Raw genomic sequence first — 16,369 nt, 5'->3', positions numbered from 1 at the left:
AACTATAATCTCTTCAAATATTTTCTCAGTCCCTTTGTTTTTCTCTTCTTCTTCTGGGATCCCTATAATTCGAATGTTGGTGCATTTAATGTTGTGCCAGAGGTCTCTGAGACTGTCCTCAATTCTTTTCATTCTTTTTTCTTTATTCTGCTCTGTGGTAGTTATTTCCACTATTTTATCTTCCGGGTCACTTATCCGTTCTTTTGCCTCAGTTATTCTGCTATTGATTCGTTCTAGAGAATTTTAAATTTCAATTATTGTGTTGTTCATCATTGTTTGTTTGCTCTTTAGTTCTTCTAGGTCCTTGTTAAACTTTTCTTGTATTTTCTGCCTTCTAGTTCCAAGATTTTGGATCATCTTTACTATCATTATTCTGAATTCTTTTTCAGGTAGACTGCCTATTTCCTCTTCATTTGTTAGGTCTGGTGGGTTTTTACCTTGCTCCTTCATCTGTTGTGTATTTCTCTGTCTTCTCATTTTGCTTAACCTACTGTTTTGGGGGTCTCCTTTATGCAGGCTGCAGGTTCGTAGTTCCCGTTGTTTTTGGTGTCTGTCCCCAGTGGCTAAGGTTGGTTCAGTGGATTGTGTAGGCTTTGTGGTGGTGGGGATTGGTGTCTGTGTTCTTGTGGATGAGGCTGGATCTTGTCTTTGGTGGGCAGGACCGCGTCTGGTGGTGTGTTTTGATGTGTCTGTGACCTTATTATGATTTTAGGCAGCCTCTCTGCTAATGGGTGGTGTTGTGTTCCTGTCTTCCTAGTTGTTTGGCATAGGGTGTCCAGCACTGTAGCTTGCTGGTCGTTGAGCAGAGCTGGGTCTTAGCATTGAGATGGGGAACTCTGGTAGAGCTTTTGCCATTTGATATTACATGGAGCTTGGAGGTCTATGGTGGACCAATGTCCTGAACTCAGCTTTCCCACTTCAGAGGCTCAGGTCTGACATCTGGCTGGAGCACCAAGACCTTGTCAGCCACACGGCTCAAAGAAAAGGGAGAAGAAAGGAAAGAAAGAAATAAAATAAAGTTATTAAAATAAAAAATTTTTTAAATTATTAAAAATTGGGCTTCCCTGGTGATGCAGTGGTTGAGAGTTCACCTGCCGATGCAGGGGACAGGGGTTCATGCCCTGGTCCAGAAAGATCCCACATGGTGCGGAGTGGCTGGGCCTGTCAGCCATGGCTGCTGAGCCTGCGCGTCCGGAGCCTGTGTTCTACAATGGGGGAGGACACAACAGTGAGAGACCCGCGTACTGCAAAAAAAAAAAAAAAAAAAAAAAAAAAATTAAAAAGTAATAAAGAAAAGAAAAAAAGAGAAAGAACAGAGCAGTGAAGCCAAAATACAAATCCACTAATGACAGCACACTAAAACCTATACTAAAAAAACAAACAAACAGAAAGAACACAACAAAGAAAATAGACAGGCCGGAACCCTAGGATAAATGGTAAAAGCAAAGCTCTACAGACAAAAATCACACAAAGAAATATGCACACTCCGAAAAGGGAAAAAGGAAAAAAAATATATGTATATTAAAAAAAGAAGAGAGCAACCAAATCAATAAAAAAGTCTACCAAAAATAATAAACTCTAAATACTAAACTTATGTAAAGATGAAACCACGAGGAAATTAGATGCAGAATGCAAACCCCAAGTCTACAGTTGCTCCCAAAGTCCACCGCCTCATTTTGGGATGATTTGTTGTCTACTTCGGTATTACACAGATGCAGGGTACATCAAGTTGATTGTGGAGATTTCATCCGCTGCTCCTGAGGCTGCTGGGAGAGATTTCCCTTTCTCTTCTGTGGTTGCACAGCTCCTGGGGTTCAGCTTTGGATTTGGCCCCACCTATGTGTGTAGGTCACCTGAGGGCGTCTGTTCTTCGCTCAGACAGGACGGGGTTAAAGTAGCAGCTGATTAGGGGGCTTTGGCTCACTCATGCCAGGGGCAGGGAGGGGCACGGAATGCGGGGTGAGCCTGCAGTGGCACAGGCTGGCGTGACGTTGCAACAGCCTGAGGCACACTGGGGAAGTTGCCTCTGGATCACGGGACCCTGGCCGTGGCGGGCTGCACAGGCTCCCGGGAGGGGAGGTGTGGATAGTGACCTGTGCTTGCACACAGGCTTCTTAGTGGCTGCAGAAGCAGCCTTAGCATTTCATGCCTCTCTCTGGTGTCCATGCTGATAGGCATGGCTTGTGTCCGTCTCTGGACCTCATCTAGGCGGTGCTCTGAATCCCCTCTCCTTGTGTACCCCGAAACAGTGGTCTCTTGTCTCTTAGGCAGTTCCAGACTTTTTCCCAGACTCCCTCCCAGCTAACTGTGGTGCAGTAGCCCGCTTCAGGCTGTGTTCATGCAGCCAACCCCAGTCCTCTCCCTGGAATCTGACCTCCAAAGTCCAAGCCTCAGCTCCCGTCCCCTACCTGCCCTGGTGGGTGAGCAGACAAGCCTCTCAGGCTGGTGAGTGCTGGTCAGCACCGATCTTCTGTGCGGGAATCTCTCCACTTTGCCCTATGCACCCCTGTTGCTGAGCTCTCCTCTGTGGCTCCGAAACTCCCCCCCGACCCACCCCGTCTCTACCAGTGGAGGGGCTTCCTAGTGTATGGAAACCTTTCCTCCTTCACAGCTCCCTCCCAGAGGTGCAGGTTCCATCCCTATTCTTTTGTCTCTGTTTTTTCTTTTTTCTTTTGCCCTACTCACGTACGTGCGGAGTTTCTTGCCTTTTGGGAAGTCTGAGGTCTTCTGCCAGCGTTCAGTAGGTGTTCTGTAGGAGCTGTTCCACATGTAGATGTAGTTCTGATGTATTTGTGGGGAGGAAGATGATCTTTACGTATTACTCCTCCGCCATCTTCAGGGTCTCCCCTGTTCTTATTTTGTAATGTATTCATTTAGTGCTGTAAGTTTTTGTCTCAGTCCTGAGAGGCATTATGATAAGTAGGATTTTTATTTTCAATCAGTTCACTATATTTTAAAATTTTCCTTGAGAATTCCCATTCCATGGATTATTTAGAAGTATGCTATTTAGTTTCAAGTGTTTAGAGATTTTCCTGTTATCCTGTTACTCATTTCTAGTTTGATCCCATTGTGGTAGGAGAACACACTCTTATGATTTTAAACCTTTTACATGTATTGAGGTTTGTTTTATGGCCCAGAACATAGTGTATCTTAGTATACATTCCATGGCACTTGAAAAGTATATATTCTGCTATTGTTGGATTGGGTGTTCTGTCAATGTCTGATTCTGTTTTGTTTTTTTTTGTGTGTGTGGTACGCGGGCCTCTCACTGTTGTGGCCTCTCCCATTGTGGAGCACAGGCTCTGGACACGCAGGCTCAGCAGCCATGGCTCACGGGCCTAGCCGCTCCGTGGCATGTGGGATCCTCTCGGACCGGGGCACGAACTTGTGTCCCCTGCATCGGCAGGCGGACTCTCAACCACTGCGCCACCTGGGAAGCCCTCTGATTCTGTTTTGATTGATGATGTTGAGTTCTTCTAGTTCTTTGCTAATTTTTTAAAAGATTTATTTTATTTTTGGCCGCATTGGGTCTTTGTTGCTGCACACAGGCTTTCTCTAGTTCCAGCGAGCAGGGGCTACTCTTTGTTGTGGTGCGCAGGCTTCTCATTGCAGTGGCTTCTCTTGTTGCGGAGCACGGGCTCTAGGCGCGCATGCTTCAGTACTTGTGGCATGTGGACTTAGTTGCTGCGCAGCATGTGGAATCTTCCCGGACCAGGGCTTGAACCCGTGTCCCCTGCATTGGCAGGTGGATTCCTAACCACTGCGCCACCAGGGAAGCCCCTTTGCTAATTTTTTGTGTAGCTCTCTATCAGCTGTTGTGAGAAGGGTGTTGAAGTCTCCAACTGTAGCTGTGAATTTGTCCATTTCTCCTTTCAGTTCTGTGAGTTTTTGTTTCACATGTCCTGCAGTTCTGCTGTTTGCATATATTTAGCATGCAAATATATTTATATTTGTAGTACATTTAGTCTTAAATCAAGGTGTTATCAGGACCATGTTCTTCCTGAAGGCTCTAGGGGAAGAAGCTTTCTTGCCTCTTCCTAGCTTCTGGTGGCTCCTGGCAATCCTTGGTGTTCCTAGACTTGAAGCTGTAGCACTGTAGTCTCTGTCTCTGTTTTCACGCAGCTTTATTTTCTATGAGTGTCCTCTCCTCTTCTTAGATGGACACCAGACATTTGATTTATCTCCCTGATCCCGTGTGACCTTACCTTAAACAGATTGTATTTGCAAACATCCCATTTCCAAATAAGTTTACATTTCGAGATTCTGGGTGGACCTGAGTTTTTGAGGGGATACTATTCAACTCACTAAACTGACCAAGTTTTTTTTCCTCGTAAGTTATATCTGCAGTTGCATAGTCAGGAACCTTCAAAGTCTCTTGAGCCTCCAGACTCCTTGAGCCATTTTGACTTTCAGAGCCTCATGCTGAAATTTTTGAGATTCTTGCCTAATTCTGAGATTTTTGCCTTTTTCAAATACAGACTACAGAGCCTTACCCTTATTGTTGACCTTAAACTCTTAAGATAACATGATGACTTTGTCAGGTTTCCATTATTCTCATTTTTTTCCTTGTAAGTCAGAACAGCAGTTTTCCTAGTTACTTCCTCTACTAATATTGCGTTGAAATATAGCAAGAAGTTAACACATGCTGTGCTCTTCCTCAAATGAGATTTTTAGTAGATCTGAGTAGGGACTAACTTTTTTTTTTTTTAATTCCACGAGAAACATCTTGAATTTTGAATTTTACTCTGTGGATTTAGGGGCACTAGAGATTTTTGGACAGGGAGGTAAAGTGGTTTATCTGCAGGATGGGGAGTAGTTGATGGGTACTGGATGCATGGAGACAGCGGGGAATCTGTTGGGGTCATCTAAGCATGTGGTAATGCAGACCTGAGCTAGAGTGGGACTTGATAGACATGGGAAAGAGTAACTTAGAAGTTGCTTGAACGTGGATACAAAAGGAGTTGATTGCAAGGTTTCTGGTTTGTGACAGTGGATCCTGTAGCTGTGGCAAGATTTTTTGAGGTGTTGTTGATGACTTAAGTTTGGGATACATTGAGTGTGAGGTGACAGATTTCAGACAGCAAAGTGTAGTTTAGATTACTATTTTGCAGGCAATCAATTGGAAATAAATTCCTAACATTCGCATCAGGTACCAATGTACATTTTTTTTTTAACATCTTTATTGGAGCATAATTGCTTTACAATGGTGTGTTAGTTTCTGCTTTATTAGCATACGGTATTTGTCTTTCTCCTTCTGACTTACTTCATTCCAGACAGTGCATTCTTGAGGTGGTACTTGATAGTTGGATGTCTACAATCAATAAGCTTGCAGATTTTAAATTAAGGTTCCATTTTCAGAAAACTAAAACTTTTTATAAATTCCTTATTGAAAATATACAGGTGCATATATATACATATATATATTCCATTATATATATATAATGGAATACTACTCAGCCATAAAAAAGAATGAAATAATGCCATGAACCTAGAGATTATCATACTAAGTAAAGTAAGTCAGAAAGAGAAAGACAAATACCATATGATATCTCATATGTGGAATCTAAAATATGACACAAATGAAGTTATCAACAAAACAGAAACAGACTCACAAATACAGAGAACAGACTTGTGTTTATTACAATATTCTGTAATGAACTGTAATGAAAAAGAATATGAGAAGGAATATATATATATGAATATATATATAAATAACTAAATCACTGCTGTACAGCAGAAATTAACACTACATTGTAAATCAACTATACTTCAATAAAATAAATTAAATTAATAAATACTATTTTGGGATATTAAAAAAAGAACATCAGTGTTATCAATGATAACCAATGTACATTTGAGATTTATTATTATGAAGACAGTATTTGAAGTCATTAGACTGCCAAAGGCTTGAGTAATGATTAATGTTCATAAATGTGACCCTGAGTCATCCAGAAGAGATTTATGTTTAGCAAGCTGTTTGTGAAGGTAGGGATTTAATTAAGATTAAGAAAATTTTCCACCTGAAATATTGAAATTTATTCTTTGGCTAAAGTTTTTCTACAGACAAGAGGCAGGTGGAGGACATGGAGCGGGTCTGTCCTGGGAAGTCCTCATAGGGTCCTGCTCTGTTTCATTACCAACAGCAAGGTTTTGAAGTAGGAATGATTGAAAGTATAATTTGTTTTCACTCATTAATCATTAATTTATTTAATCTTTAATTTTTACTGACCCACTGTGCATAAGCTATAGGGCGTGAAAGAGTGAATGTGTATTTGTACCAAGTGCTGAGGGTGTTAAAAGGAATAGTAATAGTTCCTACCCTCAAGGACTCTACATCTGTTGGATGGTATAAATATGTAAATATAGTATGTAATAAATGCTTTATCAGAGGGGGAAAGGCTACCACAGGATTTGAAGCTCGCTTAATTGACCTTCATTTAAGTAATTCACTGGATTCATTGATGTTGTTCATTCTCTCTGCAAAACATAAGACTGATGCTCCTAGGAAATAGGCCAGGGGCTTTCCTGGTGATGCAGTGGTTAAGAATCCACCTGCCAATGCAGGGGACATGGGTTCGAGCCCTGGTCCGGGAAGATCCCACATGCCGCGGAGCAACTAAGCCTGTGGGCCACAGCTACTGAGCCTGCGCTCTAGAGCCCACAGGCCACAACTACTGAAGCCCGTGTACCTAGAGCCCGTGCTCCACGACAAGAGAAGACCCTGCAGTGAGAAGCCTGCACACCACAATGAAGATTAGCCCCTGCTCGCTGCAACTAGAGAAAGCCCACATGCAGCAACAAAGACCCAAAGCAGCCAAAAATAAAAATAAATTAATTAATTTTTTTTAAAAGTAGGCTACCCTTAATACACCTGTTCTTTTAACTCTAACAATAGTAAACCCTTATGTAGTGATTATTGTGTGCCAGGCTCTCCTCTAAGTGCTTTATGTATATTAACTCATTTAATCTTTACAGTAACTCTAAGAAGTAAACAATGTTATCATCCATACTTTAGAGACAAGGCCACTGCAGTATAGAGAAGCGTAATTACTTGTGCCAGCAGTTTCGTTAGCTAGTAGTGGCAGAGCCAGGATTTGAGCTCAGGCAGCCTGGCTCTAGAGACCAAGCTCTAAACACTACGTTGTAATGCCTCTTGAAAGCCAGTTGTATTTGTTTCCAAACATGTATTTTTCAGTTGTACACCTCACTGTACTTCTGTAATTTAATTAAATATTATATAAATTGATGAGATATAAAAATGAGTGTTTTTATAAAAATAATTGTTTGGAAGCATTTTGCTAAAAATAACTGCTGTTTAATTAGGTATGGTGAGACAACTGTAAAAGATTTGAGGGGAAATTGTAAAAACAAAACAAAAACTGCACTCATTGCTTTGTAGGTATCTTTCAGTTGTTACTCCAATTTAAAGAACTGAAAAAAATGTAGCCAGGACCTTGTGGGGGTGGGAGATGCAAGAAAGACCTTAAACTCCTGTTAGCAAACACATACTCAGAGGCCTTGCCTCTACACCAAAAGTATCGGTTAATTTACATACATTTATGTTTTATATAAAATATTGAAGATATATATGTATCATTTTCAAAATGATTCTCTGGGTTAACCAGCCTTGTTGAGTAATTGATCATCACTGTCTCAACTGTGTCCTGTGCACGGAAGGAACACTTAGTAGAGATGGTGGTGATTAGGGAAGACTTTCTGGTGGAAATGACATCTGAGATGAGACTTATTGAATGGGTATGAATTGAAAATGAAGGAGAAAAAGAATATTCCAGGTGGAGGGAAAACTGCAGAAATGGAATGGTTTTTATCTTTTTGTTGGCTGTTTATTTGTCCTTTTTGAACTGCTGTTCATGCTCTTTGTGGGAATGTAGTATTTAAATTGAGAAGGAAGACCATACTGAGTTGGAGACGCAACACAAAACCTTTGCATTGTATGGGGAAGAGCACATTGGTAAGAGCTGCACTTTTTCACAGAGAAACAATCAGTACCACCTTGATTCAGTCTCTGTGTCAGTCAGGGCCTAGGTGGAAAACAGATGACACACTTACAAAGGTTTAACTGAGGAGAGTTTAATGCAAGGTTTCCTTGCAAGGGAGAGTAAAGCACTCAGTGTAGCGGCAGGATGAAGCCATTCATCCTGCCCTGTGGTAGGAGAATGATGGCTCCCCCCACAGGTTCCCCTGTGGTCATTCCCAGGGCTTGGGAGTGTGTTACCTAACATGGCAGAGGAGACTTTGCAGATGTGAATAAATGAAGGATGTTGAAATGTGGAGATTATCCTGGATTATCTGGTGGGCCCAGTCTAATGGCATGAGTCCTTGAAAACAGACAGCCTTCCCTGGCTGTGGTCAAAGAGAGATGTGACAAAAGAAGAATGGTTAGAGAGATGATGTTGCTGGCTTTGAAGTTGGAGAAAGGGGGCCATGAACCATGGAATATGGATAGCCTCTAGAAGCTGGAAAAGGCAAGGGCACAGACTCTCCCCTAGAGCCTCCAGAGAGGAATGCAGCCCTGCTCACGCCTTGATGTTTGTCCAGTGAGACCCATGTCAGGCTTCTGACCTTCCGAACTGCAAGATGATACATTTGTGTTGTTTTAAGCCACTGAGTTTGTGGTAATTTTTTGCAGCATCAGTAGAAAGATATGTCCCTATGCCTGAAGGGACAAGAGAGAACTAACTGTATACCAGAACCTAGTGAGAGCTAAAGCCGTGGAAAAGGAGCTGCTTATTGGGAAAGGTGGCCATGAAGGAGTGTAGCCGCTGCCAGAACTGCAGGGAGCAAGGGGATAAATACTGCATTCTCTCTTTCTCTCTCTACAGCCTCTGGCCAGTGCCTCCCATTGACTGAATTGTCTGAAGCTGAAGAGGGTCTGGGAGCTGGGTGATAATAGTCCACAAGTCAACCTCTCGGGGCCCAAAACAAGGCAGACAAGGGTGGGGAATGGGTCAAGGTTTAGGTGCAAATATAGGAGTCAGCAAAGTCCACTCTTTTTGCCTCTTACCATCTACTCCTATTCTTTATTTAGATGAAGAAACTTTTATCTCCAACACAGGGGAAACATAGATTCCCATTTGGCATTGTATCATTGTGTAATGATACCAATCCAGTCATAATCCCACTTGGAACCTAAATTGTAGTTGTTGCACTTGTCACAGCAGGGAAATGGGAGGAAAAAGAGACAATTACCATAAAGGAAAGTGGTCCTAACCCTAACCCGAGCTCCTGCTTCTGTGGATAGTCACAAAGCCTAACTTCAATAATCTTAATCTCCTCCCACTACCAAATTTCACATCCCTTACACTTTTGTTTGCAGCTTTGGGTGTTGGCTTTTTTTTTTTTAAACTTGATGTAGTGACCCAAACATTACACAGGATCCAAGTCCTTTGAAGTCCTGTCTTTTTTTTTTTTTTAAAGATTTAATTTTGTTTTTGACTGCGTTGGGTCTTTGTTGCTGCATGCAGGCTTTCTGCAGTTGTGGCGAGCAGGGGCTACTATTCGTTGCGGTGCGCGAGCTTCTCGTTATGGTGGCTTCTCTTGTGGTGGAGCACGGGCTCTAGCCACGCGGGCTTCAGTAGTTGTGGCATGTGGGCTCTAGAGCACAGGCTCAGTAGTTGTGGCGCACGGGCTTAGTTGCTCCGCAGCATGTGGGATCTTCCCGGACCAGGGCTTGTACCCATGTCCCCTGCATTGGCAGGTGGATTCTTAACCACTGCGCCACCAGGGAAGTCTCAGTCCTGTCTTTATTGAGTTGCTGCTATTTTCCATCATCTTTAAAAAAAAAAAAAAATGGTTGTGGGAGTACCAAGAATTTCTTGGGTTCTAGACACAATTTTTCTTGTCCTCATTTTGTAGTAACAACCCAGAGTCAATTACCCTGACTGGTCACTTTTTGCTTATTGTAAAATAACATGGGTTCAAAATAGTCAAGGGCCAGTGCCAGCTTCCAATATAATGGAACTCTGTGTTCCGTGATGGAAATATTTGTTCATTGGGCACTTGCACCCTCCATATACATCGAGGACAGGAATGCAAAATTCTGTAGGTGGGTTATTGGGTGTGTTAGGGAGAGGGGTTATTTCTCCCTTCACCCTTTGGTTCTTAGACCTAGCTGTGGAGGAAATGGCATCTTACTGATCATTAGTTTAAGATGTATGCTGCAGCATGGAGGATGGCACCCCAGCCATATAGCGTATTATTCCCCCAGGTGGTGCTGTAACTTCAGTAGGCATTCTACTGTTCTGTTAAGCCAGTTGCTTACAGGTGAGGAGCCAATTCGTTAAGCCTCCATAAGTTTTGTGGGAGTAGACCTAGTGCCACATTTCTTCCAGATGGGCTGGAATTAGGGTGGATGAGGAATTCACCTCAGGTTAAAAAAAAAGGGAGTGCTAAAAAAGTAATCAAGATAAATACTGTTTTCATGCAATATTTAAACAATCAAAATTAATGGGACCTCCCTGGTGGTCCAGTGGTAAAGAATCTGCCTTCATATGCAGGAGACACATGTTCGATCCCTGGTCAGGTAACTAAGATCCCACATGCTGTGGGGCAACTAAGCCCACGCGCCACAACTACTGAGCTCGCGTGCCTCAATGAGAGAGCCCACGTGCCGCAAAACTACAGAGCCCATGGGCTCTGGAGCCTGCGCACCACAACTACAGAGACCATGTGCCCTGGAGCCTGCATACCACAACTAGAGAGAGAACCCACAAGCCACAACTAGAGAGAAGCCTGCATGTCACAACGAAGAGCCCATGCCACAACGAAAGATCCCTGCACGCCTCAACAAAGATCCCGTGTGCCTCAACTAAGACCCGACGCAGCCCCCCCCAAATATTAATGCAAAAAAATCCATGACGAACAAAATGCCAAAATTTTAAATAAAAACAGGATCAAACAGTGCCATGATAAGCCATATTGGAGCCTGAGGAAAAAGAATGTTTACCCTAGAAACTTATGTTTCTGTATTTTTTAAATGGTTAATTTTTTCCTGGAATATTGATATAGTTGAAAAGTATTGAAAATTGAAAGTAAGGGTATTAAAATTCACAACATTATTTTAAATGTTTTATTTATACCAAAACTAGAATTTATTATAATTTTACTTTCCTGGCTTTAGTGCAAGCAGACTGTTCAATAATATTATCAAAATCTACTTCTTATCTAGTTTTCTGTCTTTGAAATTTTCTGTTTAAAAATCTGTTTCTTATCAACTGAGAGTTGTGACTTATAATGAATAAGAGGGAGAAACTTCGAAAGTGTGTTTTATGAGTATAAAATTTTAACAGGTTGTATGAAATGAATCTGAAATGAATGTAAAAAAATTGGAAATGTTTGAATTACAAGATGTGATATTAATTATTGGAAAAAGTACATGTCAAAAATTAAGGAGCTTGTGGATATCTGTATTAGTTTCTTACTGCTGATGTAACAAATTACCACAAACTTGGTGACTTAAAGCAGCACATTTATTATCTTACAGCTTTTTTTTTTTTTTTAGAAGATGTTGGGGGTAGGAGTTTTTTATTAATTAATTAATTTATTTTTGCTGTGTTGGGTCTTCGTTTCTGTGCGAGGGCTTTCTCTCGTTGTGGCAAGCGGGGGCCAGTCTTCATCGCGGTGCGCGGGCCTCTCACTATCGCGGCCTCTCTTGTTGCGGAGCACGGGCTCCAGATGCACAGGCTCAGTAGTTGTGGCTCATGGGCGTAGTTGCTCCGCGGCATGTGGGATCTCCCAGACCAGGGCTCGAACCCATGTCCCCTGCATTTGCAGGCAGATTGTCAACCACTGTGCCACCAGAGAAGCCCCTACAGCTTTGAGGTCAGAAGGTCTAAAACCAAGGTATTGGCAGGGCCATGGTCCCTGTGGAGATTCTAGAGGAGAGTCCTTTTTTTTTTTTTTTGCTTTTTCCAGATTCTCAGGGCACCTGCGTTTCTTGTTTTAATTCCCCTTCCTCCTTTTTGAAGATAGCAAGATAGCAGCATAGCATTTTCAGATCCCTTCCTCTCTCTGGCCTCTGCTTCTCTTGTCATTATCTCTTTCTTTTCTCTGAATCAGACCGTGCTTCCTCTCTCTTTATTAGGATTATATTGGGCCCATCTGTGTAATCCAGGATACTTTCCCCATCTTAAGAACTTTAATTTAATCAATCTCACATCTACACTTTTTGTTTTTGGTACCATGTAAAGTAACATATTCACAAGTTCTGAGAATTAGGATGTGGACATCTTCTGGGGGCCATCATTCTGATTACCACAGCACACTAATTTCACATTTAGTTAATGGAAAATGAACTGAAGTGTTTTAAATTTTGAATTGCTAACTGGAGAAAAATTCTGTTATGTGGATAATCTTGTTTAGAAAAAAGAGCCATTGACTTGTTTCTTAAATATTTTGATAATTTACTCTTATAGAAATAGTTTTAAGTGTCATGCAGTGTCAGTAATTTGTAATATAAAATCAGCATTGTATTTGGATCTTCTAAAACCAATTCACAAATTTTGCTTTGTGCAGTCTTTTTTTTTTAACATCTTTATTGGCGTATAATTGCTTTACAGTGTTGTGTTAGTTTCTGCTGTATAACAAAGTGAATCAGCTATATGCATACGTATATCCCCATATCCCCTCCCCCTTGCGTCTCCCTCCCATCTTCCCTATCCCACCCCTCTAGGTGGTCACAAAGCACCAAGCTGATCTCCCTGTGCTATGCAGCTGCTTCCCACTAGCTATCTATTTTACATTTGGTAGTGTATATATGTCAGTGCTACTCTCTCACTCTGTCCCAGCTTCCCCTTTCCCCTCCCCATGTCCTCAAGTCCATTCTCTATGTCTGCGTCTTTATTCCTGTCCTGCCCCTAGGTTCATTAGAACCATTTTCTTTAGATTCCATATATATGTGTTAGCATACAGTATTTGTTTTTCTCTTTCTGACTTACTTCACTCTTTATGACGGACTCTAAGTCCATCCACCTCACTACAAATAACTCAATTTCGTTTCTTTTTATGGCTGAGGAATAGTCCATTGTATATATGTGCCACATCTTCTTTATCCATTTATCTGTCGATGGACACTTAAGTTGCTTCCGTGTCCTGGCTACTGTAAATATTGCTGCAATGAATATTGGGGTACATGACTCCTTTTGAATTATGGTTTTCTCTGGGTATATGCCCAGTAGTGGGATTGCTGGGTCGTATGGTAGTTCTATTTTCAGTTTTTTAAGGAACCTCTATACTGTTCTCCATAGTGGCTGTATCAATTTACATTCCCACCAGCAGTGCAAGAGGGTTCCCTTTCCTCCACACCCTCTCCAGCATTTATTTTTTGTAGACTTTTTGATGATGAGCATTCTGACCGGTGTGAGGAGATACCTCATTGTAGTTTTGATTTGCATTTCTCTAATGATTAGTGATGTCTTATCCATATTTAGAAGTAGACTTGAGAACTTAAAAAAAAAGATAAGTCACAATGTTGCCCTGCAGAAAGAAGTTTTAGTAAGCTGAAGTTAAATAAAAACTATTTAAAGAACTACCATACGACCCAGCAATCCCACTACTGGGCATATACCCTGAGAAAACCATAATTCAAAAAGTCATGTTGTCTTTGGGGTGGGCTTGGCGGCGCAGGCAGGGCTATGGGGAGCGGTCGGCGGTCTGAGGCGGCGGCGGTCGTAAGGAGGCGGCGGCGCGATGGCGGGCGGTAGGCGCGCTCAGGCCAGCGAGGCGAGAGGCGGCGGAGTTCATCCGGTCCGCAGCGACCTTCTGCAGGGGCCTGGGGTGGGGAGGACCGAAGCGGGGGTTGTCCGGGGCAGCGCGGAGCGGCGGGGCGGGGCTCGCAGGCCGTCGGGGTGCAGAAGGCCTGGGCCCTTGCGAGGAGCCGCCCAAGGCCGCTGGGCCCCGCCGCCGGGCCGCTCGACGACTACGCTCCTGCGGGGCCCCGCCTGAGGAGGACGCGGCCGCGGCGGCTGCGAGGCCATGGGAGGGCGCGGAGGATGGAGGAGTGGAAGGAGGAGGGCGAGGCCGAGATCCAGGAGCATCGCCCGAGCATTGGTTCTTCAAGTGGGAGCGGCAGTGCCTGGCCGAGGACGAGCAGGAAGAGCAGGACGAGCAGCTTCCCCTGAGCTGCAGGAGGAGGCGGCGGCCGCCGCGCAGCCCGAGCACAAGCAGCAGAAGCTGTGGCACCTGTCCCAGAACTCGGCCGCCCCGCTCTACAAACACCGAGTGTGTCAGCTGCCAGGACTTTCTGTCTGGGTTCCCTTCCAAAACGCAGCCGCCACCGTCCCCAGTCTCTACAAAGAAAGCGTGGATACCCATCAGGGAAGTTGTCATATTGGAATTGGCTATCAGCGATGCAATAAGGATGTGTTGGCTTGGGTTAAAAAGCTCAGAAGAACTATTCATAAAGAATATTTGATCAGCTTCCTGTGTGGAAAAGTTCCTCCACCACGAAGCTCCCCCAACGCTGACTGTAGTGTCCCCTAACCGAGCTACTTCAACGGAAACTAGCTCACCTGTAGAGACTGGTTTGCAACCCTTCGGGGAAGCCATAGCTCTGCATGATAAAACCGTTTAAACATGTTTCTTTGGGAAAATGGTTAAGAGTGTGCCTGTGGACCCAATTTCACGTTTAGGTTTAGGTCCAGATATATTGTCTGTTCTAGTTACTACTTGCTCTGGAAATGTTTAAAGAGAATGTAACGTAAGAACTTATATGGGCAATTTTTGAATGTTAGCCAGCCTCTCCTAAAAAAATGTTTTTAGAAAGGTAGTTTGAGCTGATTGGTGTTACCATAACAGCATTTTTTGCAACATTGATTAGAATTTATTGCTTTACACGCTTATGTTGTACATGTTTCCTTACTCTTCTGAGTCAAAGAGGAAGTTCTAGTGTTTTAAGAATTCTATTGCATTTATACTTACCTGGAGAGCCTAGTCAGTGACAGGCAAGTAAGGCAGATAACTGTTGGGCTCGTTTTCATGGAACTCCCTTTGATACCTTAGGTTATTGAGTGTGCCTGTAGAACGTGAGCGTTGATGACCCAAGAAGGAGTGGACAGATGTAAGAATAATTAAATTGACTTTCCTTATGTCTGTTGTCCCTTAGGGCCTTGCTTTGATAGTCAGGACTGTTAGAGAACAGGTCCATCACCATCTCCCCAGGCCAGACCTGCCATAAAAAGGCATTTTGGCTGAGGGGTTTAAGTATTATTGGAGAAGCCTGTGGTATATAGTCAGTAAGTTTGTTGTTACTTGTTCTCTAATACAGGCTTCCAGATAGAACTGGGAGAGGTACTTATAGGACATTCAGTAGTGCTGTAAAAATAAAACAACAAAATAATAAGTCTTGGTTGAAGCCAAGATGAAAACATGGATTGTGCAAGTGACTAAGCAGATAGAAGTAATTAGTGAGTTAGATCATGAGTACTGTTAAAAGTTAACATTTATGAGCCATAGTGTAGGTCATCTAAAATAAAGTAACCTGGTAATAAAAACTGGGATATATACAAAGGGCTTTTATATCATCAAAGCTTTAATGCTTACAGAGATTCTTGTTCTCTTTGGCAAACATTGATTCTTTACCTAAAACCCCATTCAGAACATGGAGTTGTAAGAAGTGTTGTTTTTTTTTCCTTCCTGATTGTGAGTTAGTTTACGATAAGTTAAAAACACAAAAACATTTTATTGCAAGAAAGTCCATGATGTATGGACTCAGTACTTAAGACTGCTTGCTGTTTCTAATATAGTGGAATAGTTGATGCCATCAGAAAGTTTGAAACCCAGGCAAAATAGAGATTGATCTGTTCCTACTGAATCAGAGTTTCACATCTTTTACCATTAAGTTTGAAAAAAAATTACTAGAAGTGTACATAGTTTGTCAGATTAATTTTAGTGCATGGTAGTATTTGATGGAGTTGTGTTTTCCTTAAGCATTCTGATTTCCTTTGTCATCACGTGGGTTTATGATTCATTCCATATTTCTTTTGTTAAAGTGTCTTTTTTTCTGTATTATACTCTACTATAGAAGGTAGTTTTAAGAAACATAAATGTCACTCTTGTTATAAAATCTTAAAAAAAAAAAAAGTCATGTACCACAATGTTCATTGCAGCTCTATTTACAATAGCCAGGACATGCAAGCAACCTAAGTGTCCATCGTCAGATTAATGGATAAAGAAGATGTGGCACATATATACAATGGAATATTACTCAGACATAAAAAGAAACAATATTGAGTTACTTGTAGTGAGGTGGATGGACCTAGAGTCTGTCATACAGAGTGAAGTAAGTCAGAAAGAGAAAAACAAATACCGTATGCTAACACATATATATGGAATCTAAAAAAAAAAAAGGTTC

The 16,369-nt window shown here is 42.3% G+C and overlaps 1 protein-coding gene and 1 pseudogene across 2 annotated transcripts in view; both read left to right on the top strand.

The window, feature by feature from the left end:
* The window catches only part of DMXL2 (Dmx like 2), a 188,962-nt gene that overhangs the window by 91,124 nt on the left and 81,469 nt on the right, over positions 1-16,369 (top strand). The window lies entirely within an intron of this gene.
* Positions 13,995-14,590, top strand: LOC102989254 (HUWE1-associated protein modifying stress responses-like; annotated as a pseudogene).

The sequence above is a fragment of the Physeter macrocephalus genome, chromosome 11, assembly GCF_002837175.3.
Source record: "Physeter macrocephalus isolate SW-GA chromosome 11, ASM283717v5, whole genome shotgun sequence".
Classification (NCBI taxonomy): Eukaryota; Metazoa; Chordata; class Mammalia; order Artiodactyla; family Physeteridae; genus Physeter; species Physeter macrocephalus.
Note: the sequence above shows the minus strand (reverse complement) of the source record. Positions and strands in the feature narration are given on the sequence as shown.